Genomic DNA, 12,328 nt, shown 5'->3' with positions numbered 1-12,328 from the left:
CTCAGGCCGGGCACAGTGGCTCACGCCTGTAATCCCAGCACTTTGGGGTGCTGAGGCAGGCGGATCACTTGAAGTCAGAAGTTCGAGACCAGCCTGGCCAATATCGTTAAACCCCTTCTCCACTAAAAATACAAAAATTAGCCAGGCCTGGTGGTGCGTGCCTGGTGGTACTGAGAAGGCTAAGGCATGAGAATCACTTGAGCACAGGAGGAGGAGGTTGCAGTGAGCCAAGATGGTGCCATCGCACTCCAGCCTGGGCAAAAAGTGAGACTCCATCTCAAAAAAAAAAAAAACAAAAACTCAGCTAATTCATGCCTTTGGAGCTTTCCATCAATTCAGTTTCCTCTGGGAATGTATTGCCTCCTCCCCCTTAAAAGATATCAACTTATTCCTAGTTAAATGCAACTGAGGAATTTATAGCCAATTTAAACTTCACTCCAACTTAAATGTTACACTTTTATAATTTTCTCTCTATGAGAATATAGAAAACATGGTTGGGAGCATCCTAATTCTGCTTCACAAACAGCTGTCTGCCATGTTTTTGCTTTTGTTTGTTTTTTGAGACAGGGTCTCACTCCGTTGCCCAGGCTGGAGTTTAGTGGCACAATCACGGTTCACTGCAGCCTCAACCTCCTGGGCTCAGATGATCCTCCCAACCTCAGCCTCCTGGGTACCTGGGACTACAGGCGCGCACCACCACACCTGGCTAGTTTTTTGTATTTTTTTGTAGAAACCAGGTTTCTCCATGTTGCCTGGGATGGTCTCAAACTCCTGAGCTCAAGCAGTCTGCCTGCCTTAGCCTCCCAAAGTGTGTCTGGCATGTTGAAATGCAAGGATGTTGGCCTGTCCCCCACAGAGCAGAGTCACCACTAACCGTTGAGCACTCAGCTGATACCTAGGGTTGGGCCATTCATGAAATTAGGGAATCCAGAGGTTGTTTCTAATTGACTGAAATGACTTCATATTTCCAATCATATCATGGATTTTCTTGGCCCGAGTGTTGAAATAATGGGCCAGAATATTGTCCCCATTCTATAGTTAATTTTTACCATCTGTATTTTTCCCTTCTCCATTGGGGGCTGTTGATTTCTTCTATGAACCGCCCTACTTTTTCTACATTATTTTCATCATCTTAGCAGAATCACAGTAGACTATGCTTCATCTACTCTCCATTTATCTCTTTCCATTCTCAAGGCCTTATTCTGCATTCACTAATGTTTTAGTTGAAGAAAACTCAGAATACTCACATGACATTCATTAACGCCAAAGGGCAAATTAATTTTATTATTGCTATCATGTGAGATACATTTCAGAAATAATCGTATATGATAAGCACCTGAGCAAATCAGTCTGCGCTTCCTTTAGAATTTTTAAGAAAAAGGCCAGGTGCGGTGGCTCATGCCTATAATCCCAGCACTTTGGGAGGCCGAAGAGGGTGGATCACCTGAGGTTGGAAGTTCGAGACCAGCCTGGCCAACATGATGAAACCCTGTCTCTACTAAAAGTACAAAAAAATTAGCTGGACATGGTGGCACATGCCTGTGATCCCAGCTACTCTGGAGGCTGAAGCAGGAGAATTGCTTGAACCTGGGAGGCAGAGGCTGCAGTGAGCCAAGATAGTGCTGCTTCGCTCCAGCATGGGTGACAAAGCAAGACCTTGTCTCAAAAAAACAAACAAAAAAACCAGAATTTTAAGAAAAGGAGTTGCAAATTAAAAAGAAAGAATGTAGTTCCAATGGATGGTATACACTTTACTCATTCAAGAAACATTTATCCAGCACCTCATCTCAGAGAGGCTCTCTGCCATGCCTGATTGGGATAAGGCGGATTGGCATGGCCCCTGCTGCGGCTCATGGTGCAGTAGCGAAGATACTGCAGATGTGTAAATTAATGTTCTGTGGGCAGAATAGGATCATCCTGCTGAGGCAGGGAAGAGAGGGGACTCCCCTAGGGACTTAGGATTTGTGGAGATGTCACTTGAACTAGACTTAGAAGAATGGTTAGCAGTTTACAAACCAAAACTGACAGGTCTAGAAGGGCATCCCAAATAGAATTATCTTCATTTTACAGTTGAGGAAACTGAGGCAAAGGGAGGTGAAGCTGCCCAAGGCCAGGTTGATAATAAGTGGTAGACCAAGAATTTGAACCCTAAGCTGTCTGACTCTGAAAACGAGTTGCTTATTTTGTTTCAGTACACTTGGGCTTTCCCACAAGCTTCCTCATTTAATACAATGATGTAGGAGACATGTTCTTTTTGTTCCCAGGCCAGAATCTTTTGGCTTTAAGGAAGAGAGACCACACAAACAGTTCAAGTGGAAGGCAGGGTTTTTTGTTGTTATTGTTTCTGCTTTTGTTTGTTTGTTTCTGCTTTAAAATAAAGATGCAGGGGCCTCTCAGGGACCCAAGTGAAGGAACAGGGCAGAACCAAATGCACACTGGGTGGGTGCTGACCCTCGATGGAGGCCTCACTGTCTCTGCAGGCTCCCCAGTCTCTGTGCCTCTAAGTTTGCTCCCCTCCCATCCTCCTCCTGTGCATGAGTCACCTCTGCTTCTTCATCAGCTCATCCATGGCTCCAAAACTTTCCCAAACCCAAGGAGCTTCCAGGCCTTGCCCATTTTAATTCTTGAGTGAGAGACTTGATTGGACCAGTTTTTCTATCTGGACAGAGCCCTTCAAGGCCAGTCACCTATCGACTGTGTTCTGACATCCTCCCAGTTCCAAAGACCTGTGGTTGAAAGCAGTGGGAATGGAGACACATGATTCCTGACCACCTGGCAGGACATATCTGGTAAGACAGAGAAATAAGATCACCAGCCAGGTGCAGTGGCTCATGTCTGTAATCCCAGCACTTTGGGAGGCTGAGGCAGATGGATCAAGAGGTCAGGAATTCGATATCAGCCTGGCCAAGATGGTGAAACCCCATCTGTACTAAAAATACAAAAATTAGCCGGGTGTGGTGGTGGGCGCCTGTAATCCCAGCTACTCAGGAGGCTGAGGCAGGAGAATCGCTTGAAACCAGGAAGCAGAGGTGGCAATGAGCCAAGATCACACCACTGCGTTCTATCTGGGTGACTGAGCAAGACTCCATCTCAAAAAAAAAAAAAAAAAGAAAAGAAATAAGATCACCTCCCTTTACAAATTAGAGCACTCTGAGAGGTCATGCCACATTCCAAGGATTACCCAGCTGGTAAGTCGTCAAGTGCAAACTGTGTGCCCCATTACTATGCCAGATGTGTCTGTTCAGCCTCAGGTGTATTCCCTGCCCTGATTGGTTCCTAACTGGCATAAGTCATGATCCCAGAAGCAGTCCAAGGAATTCTGGGATTGCTTATGTATTTGAACTTGAAAGCAGTGATGAGCTCTATCAATTCTATGATATCACAATGACTTAAATTCTCATCTTTGCTTTCAGTGAAGGGCTAGTGAAAAGCAAGTCTTTGGGACATAAGCAGCTGCTGCACTAGATAGGTGTGGTGGTAATGAGGCGTATGGTAGTAATGATGGATATGGTAGTAATGAAGAAGGGCTGGCTTCTTCATGTACTAGAGAGCTCATAATGAAAAGGGAAAAAAATGCTAAGCTCAGGGCCTTAAACTCTTAGCTCAAGTGAAGGCATGACCAAAGAAATTGAGAATTTCCGTGGTGACCCTAACAACGTTTTTTATTTCTATATCACAAGCAGAGGACTAGACCCCAAACCTAGTTTTGTAGACTTCCAAATTACAAGATGAGTTCAGCCTTCAGCCTTGTTAGTCTCTTATTTAAGGTTAGGTAAGGGGAGTAGAACCTCGTTAGTGGCGGTAGTGGGACCTGGAAATTGAGATGGGGACATTTGGATGGATTTGTATGAATCTGAGAACTTTGAACTCCAAATCCACCCAGGCTTCCTAACCAGCGGAAATAACCCCTCCCACACTGTCTGAGGACACCATTCATTGCTCAGGGACCTCACCTGGAGTAATTGCCTTGCAAGGAAATTCCTGTTTTCCTACAGACTTATTTATCACCTCTGTTCGTTACTTCCAGACCCATAGAGTCAGATCCATGCCTCCTGGGTCTGTTCCTGGAGAACACAGCTTACTGCCAAAGCAACTGCAAGACTTTGCTGTTGGACTGGACTACATTTACCAATAAGATTCTGGAGATGAGCACTACCCGAAGAGCTAGAAAAGGCCCTAGCAGTTTGTTTGTTTGATTGATTGAAACCTAGGCCCAAAAGTGGACCGCATTAAACAAAATAGGGAGGCCAGGACTTCCCTGGCATATTGTCAAGGAAGGAATTCAAAGATTCAAGAATATGAGAAAATTGAAAGGAAATTATTTTGTATGACCCGCTTACCCACCACCTATGTCACACCCAGGAGGACTCAGAGACACCCTTTACAAAGGCTTTGAGAAAGGCTTTGGTGAGGGGAGGGCCAGCAGCCTCGGCCAGCCCTGCAAGAATGACAGTGGGAGATTCCTATAAAACGGGCTTTCTGATCCAGTGGGAAGGATGAGAAGCTACAGCAGTGGCTAGCAGCCAGCAGCACTGCCAGCAGACAAGGGGCTGCAGGGCCTGTCATGCATGACAGGGGAGAATGACAGAGATCACAGTCACTTTTTATTTTTTATTTTTTTGAGATGAAATCTAGTTCTGTCACCCAGGCTGGAGTAGGGTGCCGCGATCTTGGCTCACTCCAAACTCCGCCTCCCAGGTTCAAGTGATTCTCCTGCCTCAACCTCCTAAGCAGCTGGGATTACAGGTGCCCACCACCACGGCCAGCTAATTTTTGTATTTTTAGTAGAGATGGGGTTTCACTGTGTTGGCCAGGCTGGTCTCGAACTCCTGACCTCATGATCCACCCGCCTCAGCCTCCCAAAGTCCTGGGATTACAAGCGTGAGCCACAACGCCCAGCCACAGTCACCTTTGAAATGGAACAAATTGGCACCTTCCTAAAGCATTACTTCATTTATAGAAGCAGAGAAATTCTAGGCTGATCAGCAAAAGCTGCCTTAGTAAACACAAAAGGCAATTATTTCTCTTTCAATTCCCAGGCCTTTGCTAGCTCACAGGGGCACTGATCCCTTATTGAAGAGGAGCCCAGGAGCCTTACCAGGTTGACTGTGCATCTGGGAAAGGGAAACACTAAGACATTGGGGACTTATTGAACACTAAATATATATCGATGCTAATCTCTAGAATGCGAAACATCTCTGTGTTCTACCAGTCAGAGCAAATCCATAGCTTCTACAGGGAACTATAATTTATGCTTTTGAGAAACCTCTCTGGCTTCCTCCTGGCCTCTGGTAGAGACTGAAGGCTTGGCCATGGGACACTGGATCGGTAGGTAACTCAAGTTGCCTCCATGAACTGGGTGCTGTCTGACCCACCCAGCCACATGGCTGTGCACGTGCAGGAGGAATCCATAGTTGTGTGAAACGTGCCTTCCTTCTTTTGTTGTATAGGGGTCCCTTGGTCAGTGTGAGGTTTCTCAGGATACGGTGATGAGAGACAAAACCTTTTTTAACCTGTAATCCCAGCACTTTGGGAGGCCGAGGCAGGCGGATCACGAAGTCAGGAGATCAAGACCATCCTGGCTAACACGGTGAAACCCCATCTCTACTAAAAAAATACAAAAAATTAGCTGGGCGTGGTAGCGGGCGCCTGTAGTCCCAGCTACTCGGGAGGCTGAGGCAGGAGAATGGCATGAACCTGGGAGGAGGAGCTTGCAGTGAGCCGAGATGGCGCCACTGCGCTCCAGCCTGCGTGACAGAGCGAGACTCCGTCTCAAAAACAAACAAACAAAAAACCTTTTTTAAGTCCATGGATAGTGGCGCTAGCAGAAGCACAGCAGGCAAGAGAAGCAAACCCACAGACAGCATAGTTGTCTAATGTAGTAAGGACAAATGCTGCCAATGATGGAAGGGTCTCATGTAAGCAACCCACTACCGTGCAGCTGCCACATACCACCTGCTCTCAGGAATGGTACTGTGCTGGGGAGGAAGCATTGGCCCCTGTCACTGCAGGTTGGGCTGTCAGCAGGGATAATAGCTGGGTCAGCCCTGGTGAGAGTGGGGCTGCACTGCTGAGCATATGTGCAACCTTCAGCTCATTGCTAGGGCCATTTTCTACACACACCATGAAGCAAGCTGGGGCAGGGAGTGGTAGGAATCATCATCGCCATCATCTTGTTCACCTAACTTCTGAAAGCCTCTGCGGTGGATGCCGTTGGGAAACAGTCATGCAGGACACAAACATCATCATGCTCTACCCATTCTGAAAGGTCTGACTTCTTCCCAGGCCTCCTTGTCATAAATCTTCCAATTTTGTTCTAAGTCCCCAGCCAATCGCTCAAATCATTAGCCAAGGCGTATGAGTCAGCACAGATCCTCACCTCTGGTGATTGCTCCTTTAACGGAAAGGGCTCAAAGTTTTGTCCATTGGGAATATTTTTCTTCACCACTGTCCTTCAGGGCCACCCTTGAGAGGTGCTTGGTGCAACAGCAGTTTATTTCTTGTTGGTGCTAATATATTGTGTAGACCTAATTGTAAACCAGACCCAAGCTTTCATTCTCCTCTTGTATGGTCATAGAGAGCTTCCATTTGTTTGGGAGAGCAATGCAGCAGGAGTAGGTGTCATGGAACTCTGGGCCACCTGCTCAGTACTTGTACTTTCTGAACTTGCTTGAGCCCAGTCTTATGTATATTCAGTTATGGAACCATCTGGGAGCCAAGCCCTACAGGATGCCATGAGCCAGGGAGTAATATGTGGTACTGTTTATTCCACAGAAGACATTCACAGGCCCAGGAATCAAGGGGTGGAAATGGTAGTGAACCCTCTCATTATTACCTTGTAACTCATTTTGAGATGGGTACAGGGGTTGCTGGGACTTTGCCTCTCCCTTTGTGGGGAGAGGATGTATGAAGGAGAAGTTGGTGTATGAAGGAGAAGTTGGTCCTGGCAGGAGTTAAATACGGGTAGAACTACGAGAATGGAAACTGGGCAGCAAGGGCATGCTTGTGCCAGCCATTTACCTCCACTCTCTGCCCTGCACCACTGGGGACTGTCCCTCAAGACTGCATTTCCCAGACTCCCCCGCCAGCTTCCTGCTAGGTTGTCGTATTAGTCCGTTTTCATGCTGCTGATAAAGACATACGCGAGACCAGGTAATTTATAAAGAAAAAGAGGTTTAATGGACTCACAGGTCCACGTGGCTGGGGAGGCCTCACAATCATAGCAGAAGGCAAAAGGCAAGTTTAACATGGCGGCAGAAAAGAGAGAATGAGAGCCAAGAGAAAGAGGAAACCCCTTATAAAATCATCAGATTTCATGAGACTTGTTCACTACCATGAGAACAGTACGAGAGAAGCTCCGCCCATGATTCAATGATCTCCCACTGGGTCCCTCCCACAACACACAGGGATTACGGGAGCTACAATTCAAGATGAGATTTGGGTGGGGACACAGCCAAACCACATCAGTGGTCCTGTGGGAGGCACTGGTGAAAAATTGGCAAGGAGGGAAGTGGGACCCCTGCCCGGTCTCCCCACTCAGATAGCATCTCCAGCTGTCTCTCCTCAGTGCTTCAGCTCTGCCCGGGCAGGCCCTTCCCCATAGTCCTGGCTCACATAGGTGGTCCTGGCTTTTGGACACCTGGCTTCACCTCCGCTTTTTGTCTTTCTGCCTTGGGAGATTAGTGGCTTCCTGCAATGACTAACCTCTGGGATGCCTTACCTTCCATTGTTTGCTCTGTCAGCTGCTAATTTTATTCCTAATTCCCCAGATTAAATTCCTATCTGTGTGGCATAGGCTCCATTCTCCAAACCCGATTCATGCTGTGCGTGCTGCAGCTTCATCAGAACGTATGATGATGAGCCTTATGAATTTCCATCATCTCAGTGACTTTTGTTTCCCACAAAATACAAAGGAACACAAATATCTGAGTCAATTGAGAAAACAAAGTCACCCATATTACTGTCCCACGAGTAATATCCAAAATTGAGACTGTTCTGAGAAACTTTAGGATCATTGCAGCCTTGCCCTCAGATAAGGTCACAATTGTTTTGCAACAAGTGGTTGCAGCCTAGAATTATCATTTCATTATGTCTAGTAAAACGTGCCAGTAAGGGTGGGGCCGTGGCCTCCAGTGGGCTAACTTATTGTTGCAATGGCTTTCCAAGATTCAATTTTGCAGAAGTAGCCAATGTTTGTCTTTAAACACATCAGAGGGAATTTTTCTTAAAGAAAATTTGTGTTCTAGAAATCAGGTCTTAAGAAAATGAGATACCAAAAACTTGAAATTTTCTCAAGAGATAATCAAGGAAGTAATCACATGCTTTACAAAAAATCTTCACTTTAGGAAGGTATAAAATTCATAATACTGTCTGGTTATGGTGGCACATGCCTGTAATCCCAGCAGTTTGGGAGGCTGAGGAAGGCGGATCACCTGAGGTCAGGAGTTTGAGACCAGTCTGGCTAACATGGTGAAACCCCATCTCTACTAAAAATACAAAAATTAGCCAGGTGTGGTGGTGGGCGCCTGTAAACCCAGCTACTTGGGAGGCTGAGGCAGGAGAATCACTTGAACCTGGGAGGTGGAGGTTGCAGTGATCCGAGATTGCGCCACTGCACTCCAGCCTGGGCGACAGGGTGAGACTGTCTCAAAAAAAAAAAAAAAAAAAAAAAAAAGAAAGAAACGGAATTCTTAATACCTTTAAATATTAAATCCCTACAATAGATTTAAAGTACCATTTTCAGGAACACATATCTCACATTAGAAAGCTTCAACTTAAGCTTCATTCATTTAGTCTCCAGGACTTTAGTCATGGAGCCAATCAAACTACTATAGTTTTGCAATCAATTTTTCAGTTTTGCTGCTACCATCTTTGATGAATCTTGCTTTTTCTCATTCTTTAAATGGTTTGGTAATCAGCTGTTTATTTCCTAGTTCTCAATAAATACTGAAAATTATAACTTTTAGTGAGCATTATTTATTACCGTTTTGTCTTTTTGGGGTGAAAGTAGTTACCGAGCACCAGGCCGTCAACTGGTCCAGGTTGCTGTCGTTATGACTGTAGCCACCTACCTGGTTGTCCTACCTTTATATCCAGCCCTCTCACCTGCAACCAGTCCATTCTCCACACAGCAGACACTCCCAGCACTCCACACTCCCAGCACTTTGGGAGGCCAAGATGGGTGGATCACAAGGTCTGGAGTTCAAGACCAGTCTGGCCAAGATGCTGAAACCCCATCTCTACTAAAAATACAAAAATGAGCCCGGCGTAGCGGCACGTGCCTGTAATCCCAGCTACTCAGGAGGCCGAGGCAGGGGAGAATTGCTTAAACCCAGATAGCAGAGGTTGAAGTGAGCCAAGATCATGCCACTGCACTCCAGCCTGGGCAACACAGCAAGACTCTGTCTCAGAAAAAAAAAAAGATGTAAATCAGCTGGGCATGGTGGTTCACACCTGTAATCCCAGCACTTTGGGAGGCCAAGGCGGGTGGATCACCTGAGGTCAGGAATTCAAGACCAGGCTGGCCAACATAGTGAAACCTCATCTCTACTAAAAATACAAAATTAGCTGGGCATCATGACATATGCCTGTAATCCCAGCTACTTGAGAGGCTGAGGCAGGAGAACTGCTTGAACCTGGGAGGCGGAGGTTGCAGTGAGCCGAGATTGCACCATGCATTCCAGCCTGGGCAAGAGCGAAACTCTGTCTCAAAAAAAGTGTACATCAGATGGTGTCTTTCTCCTGCCTAAAATCTTCCAGGGACTCCCACTGCACAGAGAATGTTGTCCATAGATCCCTGCCAGGCTGCGGCCAGCCAAGTCTCCTTCCTGGCTTTGAGTCCTCTGCTGTTGGTTCAGTGGTTCAGTGTTCGCATTCTTCTCCCTTCAGCTCCCAGCCCACGCCTAGCATTCCCACCCCAGGACCCAAGCGGTCACTGTCCCTTCGGCGGGGCTGTGCCTCTCATGCTCTCAGTGAAGCCAGCCTTGACCACTTGGTTCTTGTACCCTCTCTGTTTCCATCCTGTAACCCCTCCTAATGTGTGATTACTGCTAATTGGCCACTTGTTTATTTTCTGCCTCCTCCAACATACTTAAGCAGCTCAAGGAAGGGTTAGGGTGTGTGACACATCACCCCAGGCCAGGCCTCAGTGGGCGCTGAGTGAGGCAGCTAATGAGCATTTGTGGAATGATGCTTGTTCTCAAATTCTTGGTCAGACCAGATTGCCAAAGGCTTTCAAGAAGAAAGGACATACAAGCAAGCCTAGTTTTGCTTCTCTGGCTCTAATGTTGTGGATCTGGGGAGTAGCACATGTCCTTTTCTCTATGCAAGTGGCTTCAATTTACATGGCTACACCCACTCCACAGGACAGGGCGTGGGAAGCCTCTTCTGGTCTCCCTATTGGAATTTCTCAGGTGCTCCATTCACAATAAGGTGTGAATGATGACTGACACTGGACCTTAATGATTTCTGTTTCAGCATTCATGCATTCAATTCATCCAGTTAGAGAGGTGATGTAGGCCAGGTACGGTGGCTCATGCCTGTAATCCCAGCACGTTGGGAGGCTGAGGTGGGTGGATCATTTGAGATCAGGAGTTCGAGACCAGCCTGGCAAACATGGTGAAACCCCGTCTCTACTAAAACTACAAAAATTAGCCTGGCATGGTGGTGGGCACCTGTAGTCCTAGCTACTCAGGAGGCTGAGGCAGGAGAATCACTTGAACCCAGGAGGCAGAGGTTGCAGTGAGCCAAGATTGTGCCACTGCACTCCATCCTGGGCAATGGAGCGAGACTCCGTCTCAAAAAAAAAAAGAGAGGTGATATAGTCTCTGAAGCTAGAGGAGCTGATCCAAACCCCAGTCCTGCTCGGCTCTCCAGTAGAGCTGTTGTAAGGATTAAAATGTTAACTTTGTAAGTGCTTTTAATAGTACTGGCACAGAAAAAGTACTACTTAAGCACTAGCTGTTTCTATTCAATCTGACAACAAATATTTATTTGTAATAAATGGGACTCTCTTGTAACATGGATTTGTAACTTATAGGATTGCTTTGGGGGTCATGATATTACAGTAAGATACTGTCTTACCCAAAGTATTTGTTAACCTATGTTAGTAAACTAGTATTTATTAAGCACCTGACATGCCCCCTCTCCCCACTGTCCAGGTCCTGGGGATGGTAAAATTATGAGCAAACAGACGCAGGCGCTCACCCTCAGGGAGCTTCCATTCTAGCAGAAGACAGAACTTAAAACATTCTTACACTTTTTTTTTTTTTAAACAGAGTCTCACTCTGTCACCCAGGCTGGAGTGCAATGGCACGATCTTGGCTCACTGCAACCTCTGCCTCCTGGGTTCAAGTGATTCTCCTGCCTCAGCCTCCCGAGTACCTGGGATTACAGGTACATCCCACCACACCTGGCTAAATTTTTGTATTTTTGGTAGAGATGGGGTTTCACCATGTTGGCCAGGCTGGTCTTGAACTCCTGACCTCAGGTGATCCATTCCCTTCGGCCTCTCAAAGTGGATTACAGGCAGGAGCCATCCCTCCCGGCCTTATACATATTTAATTAACTAATTTTGTGGGAACTCACTTCTGTCTGGGGATCAAGGAAAGATCCCCTGAAGAAGTAGTGTTTAAATTGCAACCTGAGGGTTAGTCCATCAGGCTTTTTGCAGTTGCTTGGAATGGCCACCCTGATACAGCCCGGCATTACTTTACACCTGAGAATCAGTCCATTAGCATCTTCCTTCTCTGACCTTTTGTATAGATTGTCTAGATTCATGTAGAATCTGGTCATTGTCAATGACATGCCTACAAGTTGTAGCCCTGTTATTAGACCGTGACTATCCTATTTGACTCACCAAATTTGCCTCAGGATTTTTTACTCTAAGTAATAGCCAGTGTAAGAAATCTACTCATGTCAGCTGTGCAGCCACCTCATGAGAAAACAAACAAGACATAGGAAGTTGTTTCCAGGTTCTGCTCCCGATCCCATGGCCTCATGTCCATTCTCCTCCGCACATCTACCCCTGTTGTCTTTAACACTGTTCACACAAGTGATTACAGCCATGCCCTTGCTTCCAAGCCAACATGTCTCCAGTATGGACTGGCTTCTCTTGTCCCAGTTCCCAATTCTCAAGCAAGATCTATTCTGCTTGGAACATCCAGGGTTAGAGGTTCAGTCAGATGTCCTCAGTAGGGTTACATCTGTAGATGGGACCTCCAGGGCCACGCTGGGATGAAGGAAGGGTGTTTAAGTGAGGAGAGCCGAGCCAGGCGTGGTGGCTCATGCCTGTAATCCCAGTACTTTGGGAGGCTGAGGAGGGTGGATC

The sequence above is a fragment of the Pongo abelii genome, chromosome 12, assembly GCF_028885655.2.
Source record: "Pongo abelii isolate AG06213 chromosome 12, NHGRI_mPonAbe1-v2.0_pri, whole genome shotgun sequence".
Taxonomy (NCBI): Eukaryota; Metazoa; Chordata; class Mammalia; order Primates; family Hominidae; genus Pongo; species Pongo abelii.
Note: the sequence above shows the minus strand (reverse complement) of the source record.